This window comes from Nicotiana sylvestris, chromosome 8 (genome assembly GCF_000393655.2).
Source record: "Nicotiana sylvestris chromosome 8, ASM39365v2, whole genome shotgun sequence".
Taxonomy (NCBI): Eukaryota; Viridiplantae; Streptophyta; class Magnoliopsida; order Solanales; family Solanaceae; genus Nicotiana; species Nicotiana sylvestris.
Window position 1 is genome coordinate 64,594,758 of NC_091064.1, and position 5,231 is coordinate 64,599,988.

A 5,231-nucleotide genomic window follows, 5' to 3' on the forward strand; every position below is an offset into this window, starting at 1 on the left:
ACATAGCAATAAAAACTATAAGACCTCAACAGGCATGAAAAAACTATAAGACCTCAACAGGCATGAAAATTTTGTAAGACTTACTACAGGCATAAAATTCGATCCCAAAGTTTAGGCTATATGTCGCATTTGTAAGACTCTCGAAAGGGCATACCCTCGATGTAGACGCCTAAACTACCACACTCGGGATCAAAAATGGCTCCAGCCAAACATAAATTACTATGGTCAATACAGCTGCACCAGCCAAATTAACGCGACTCAAGGATGCCCGACCATCGCTATAAAATCACAGGCCATTACTTCGAATCTACCTCGAAAAGAACCAATTAAATAGGCTACCCTCAACAGGCAAACAAGCTTCGACCATGTCATCTCCAAATCAGAAGGCTTCGAGATACTCAGCCTATGAGCTAAACCTTCTAAGGTACTCGAACATCGCCGCAAACAACTTGAAATCGAGGTTCTTCACAAACTGACGACGGGTCAGGCAAAATCATTTCAAAAAAGTCCTTAAAGAGAGGAAAACAAATCCTACATATGCCCAAGGGTAAATATATAAGAGCCATTATCGCCAGCCAAACAAGCCTCAGGGCCACACACTAAAAGGTCGCAATGACCAAAAGCGTAAGAGCCACTGTCGCCAGCTTAAAATTTGAAAACTTGAGTGTTAAAGTGAGCTCAAGTCGTAACTCGATTCGGAGACCGGATCCAAAATAGTTAACTATACATGCCTAAGGGCATAGGATAAGAGCCATCGTCGCCAGCTTCACGAGCCTCAGGGCCACATACATAAAATGTCGCTTCAACCCAAGCCGTAAGAGCCATTGTCGGAGACCGAACCCAAAATAGTTAAAGTACAAATGCCCAAGGGCAAGGTGTAAGAGCCATTGTCGCCCACCCATGCAGACACAAAAGCTTAAGGGTCGAATAGGCTCGAGTCAAAACCCGACTCGGAGACTAAACCCAAAATAGTTGAGCAAAGCATAAGAGCTCTAACGTCGGCTTGCACTAAAGGCCGCATCAACCGAGCGCGTAAGAGCCTCCGGGCCTACCTTATGAGCCTCAGGGCCATATCGCGAATCTAAGTATTCTCACTAACTCAGAAACAAATCCTCCTGGAGGAGAGCAAAGTAGAAAGGGGTACAAAAGAAACAAAATTTCGAGTTCTTTGTTATATACAAAATGTGAAAAGGTACATTTCCTATCTACAAACTCGAAGGTATTGCATGCAAAGTGGAAAAGTCTACGCCCCGTCCGAAAGGGCTACGACCTATCAGCCTCGTCTTCATTCTCCTCAACATCAGCCAGAAGTGATCGAGCATCATGATCGTCCGCCTTTGCTCGAGCCAGCTCTTTCGGAAGAACAAAACCCCTGGCGCCAATCTCTTCAAGTACCTTTCTTTGGGACCTGCAACGAACATATTCCTCAATCCTTTCTTCACGATCGAAGACCCTCTTCAACTAGGCTTAGGCATCAGTAGAATCCTTCAAATGAATCACCATCTCTTAATCAACTTTAGTCTGGCTCAATGCTGCTTCACCTCGAGCATTAGCAATCTCAGCCCTGACTTTCGAAATTTCCGACTTGAGCTTCGTGATCATATCCGCTTGAACTGAAGCATTGTCACATTCCAAGCGGAGTTGGGACTCAAAGGTAGGAACTTTAGCCAAGTCACCCTTCTCCTCTGAAGCTGGATCCTGCACCTAAGCTCTTAGCTCGCCACAATCATTCCTAACTCGGTCAGTTTCATCCCAAAGGTGTTTCAAAGCCTCTGTCTTTTTCTACAACTGAGATAGGAAATAAGTTAACCTAAAAGGTTAAAAAGCATAATGCATACCACGAGAAGGTACTTGCTCCATCAAATAGCTCTCGTATTTTGAGTTCCGGTACGCCTCATATCACTAATGCATCAACTCAACTTCCTTCTCCTCGCAGAGGGTCCTAAGGGACCTACTCTCATTCAGAGATTTTTAGAGCCTAGCCCCATGACAGAGCAGCTCAAACCTAAGCCTGTCAAAGGCCTACAGAAGAAAAACTCGATAAGGAAGGGGAGACATGAGATGCGGAAGGCCTATGCCAAAACTCACCGCGAAGTGAAGGCGACATACTTCCTCGAAGGCCGAGCACACTTCTCTTGGTCCAGCCCCCTCAGCCCTGGAAGAACCAACCTCGTTCGAAGCATAATCACTCGGAGGAACCACCGCTCTAACCAGAGACTTCATGTATAGTAGGCTCGGGCGATATTTTCTCCTCGAAGACTCAGACCGTTTAGCTCTGCTAAAAGCTCCATCACACTGCGAGTGCATATCCCATTTAACCATCATCCCTTGACTCGGAAGCTGACAACTCCTCCCCCTCTCCAGAGGAGAATAGCCTCGCCCCTAGGGACCTTTCGATACCTACGACGGCAAGGTCAGTACATAAAAAGAGGAAAGTGTCATCCCAAATGTACGAAAGGCAAGGTAAATGTAGCGTATGCACATATCTTGGTATTTTGCTTCCATCTGCCCAGGACACAGCTCGCCACCTATGCTCGTCACAAGTTGAATGGGTCGCCAACCTCCGTACCCAGTCGGGCAGATTAGGAACTTCAGCAGGTGCCCATAAAACTGCTGCAGAAAATAAGGAAACATAATTACTAAACTAGCTTTCGACCATGAGCGAATCTGAGAAAGTATGAGACACTCCACTGACACGTGTAATTCCATTCCTCGGGAAATGGCATAAGTTCCGCAAGGATAACGTCAGTCGTCCGGACCCGGATGAATCGACTGACCCACTCTCGATCTCCATCTTCCTCATCCTCAATAACAAAGGGCGTGGACGAATGGCACTGTAAGGTTAGCAGGACTCGATGATGAAAGGGTCGGTACAGCCTGACGAGGTGACTGAGCGTGAATTCAAGCCCTGCCTTCTCCGCAAAGAACCTCATCATCAGCACTACTCGCCAAAATGACGGATGTATCTGCACCAAAGTAACCCGATACTTTAAACAGAAATTGAGCACGACCCTATCAAGGGGGCCTAGTGCAAAAGGTTACAAGTACACGTTCAGGAATCCATCGGCAGGGTCTGCAATACCCTCATCCAGGGAAAGCGCCTGCAACGCTACCCCCTCGTCCCATCCGCAATCTCTCCTCAATATCTCCAGATGCTCCTCTCTTATCGAAGACATAGTCTTCAGAATAGACTCTCGTGGTTCCTAAGCACTGGGAGCGGAACTCTCCCCTCCCTGCCGGGCAGGACCTAAAGTAGCAGTCATAGCTATGGTAAAACTAGCAAACTGAAGCAGAAACTACCCGAACACTTTTGCGCTTAAGGTAACGAAGGACTCGATGCCAAGGCGGAAGGATAGCTATCTAAAATAATGGGATCTTCGAAGAAGCAGGATCCACCCCATATATATGTGGGGAACACCAATGATTTTCCTACCCTGGATAGGTCCCGGGAGGCCAACGGCTTTGGTACGGATCCCGAGGTGGTACACGACCCCAAGGACCTCTGTCAAAGGGAAGTTAGGCCCCAAAAGGTCAGCGACATCATCTCCAGTCCCGAGAAGGTATCCTGCCTCGAAGATTCCTCCCAAGAAGAAAAGTAAGCACTTCAAGCTCTATCCATGAGGGTTCGACCTCAGGACAACGCCCGGCCATGGGCAACCTCTCCACAAGAACCCATCTACAACCCCTTAAAAGATTATCTACATCAAGTCCAAAGTAAATCTCCAGGTGCCCAAAGCTGACCTTAACTCAGAGGCCACCCTCAAAGATTCCAAGGTTCGATATGCCATCTTCATGCGGTCCAAGGGACCACGGTAGGATTTTGAAGGAGCCATTTCTGTCAGCTAAAAACTGGAAAGAATATCGACGATTGTCAATGAAGGCATACATTCAAAATCCCCGCAAATGTACAAGAATATGAAAGAATATGGCAAATATCAAAAGTAGAAGTAAAGAAGATGTTCTTTTATTTCATAAATATTGGCTTACAACGGCCCCGAGGGGTCCTTACATATAATTACAAGAGCTCGCAAAGAGTCCTTACAGGGAAACAAATAAGCAAAGGGATTCATACACGTGGTAAAATCCTAGAGCCTAGTCTACTCTCAAAGGTCCACCTCCTGCAACAAATGCCTCTGGGCACGCATCCTCGAAGGCCCTATCCCGGACTTCCGCACTAATATCCCCAAAGGATAGGTCGAGAAGCAGGGAGGCATGAAAAAATGCCATAGCCCGCCAAAGGCCGAGGACCCTCACTGTCCAAGAGAACCTCAAAGAGACAGCAGACCTTGCGAGCATCGGCCTCGCTTGCACGGCTACTTTGAATCCACTTCTTGCAACATTTAGCCATGCAAGCTTCCATCCAAGGGCAAAACACCACGTCGAGTCGGGGTATGAAGGTGAGCAGTGGTGTATAATACGATCCCCCTTGTGAGCAGCGGTATATAGTTCGAAGAACTTTTTACAAGCTAGGAAAGTCGACCCTCGTATATCATCGTCTCGAGCCAATAGGGACAGCAACAAAAGGCATAACAACAACAACAGCAGCGACAGAACGGTATAATTGTGCTCAACAAAGGGGAACTCAGGAAAAAGGCCACGAAACAGCCTATTGGAACGCTGCCAAACAACCTTGAGGCCGTGAACTACAAATATGGTGATCAATAATAGAGGAAGATGGCAAGGATAAAGGGATGAATGAGCATATGAAGACACTTGGATAGAAAAATAACGCCAGAATTCCCCCATTTATAGGAGATAATGACACAGTCATCGAGGCCTTTGGAAGACTGATCGACAAATGCAATTACTGCGTTCTTGAAAAATCAAATGATGTCGAAAAGACAAGTCCATGGGATGTCCCAACTATCGTAAAAACTCGCGCCATTGGTATGACATCGTCACGGGAAGCCTGAGGAGTCGGGTATCAGAATCGTTTCCCATCGCTTCATTTTGAGAAAAGCAGAGACTATCTGTATGCGGTGAAATCAGAGGGCCTAATTTCTTGCTATCGAGTCACTTCAGAAAAACACCTCGAGACCCCGATGACGCGAAGTTGTGATCGAGTTCCCTTCCTCGAAGCTCATCAAGGTCCGACTTAAAGAAGGTACAGATCAAGGCTAGAATAAATGGGGAACTCCCCAGGCATACAGCTAAGTCTGGCAAGGACGACATACCCGGAACCTGTATCAAGGCATCACGTCTAGCCATCCCATCTCCCTTCCTTTACAATT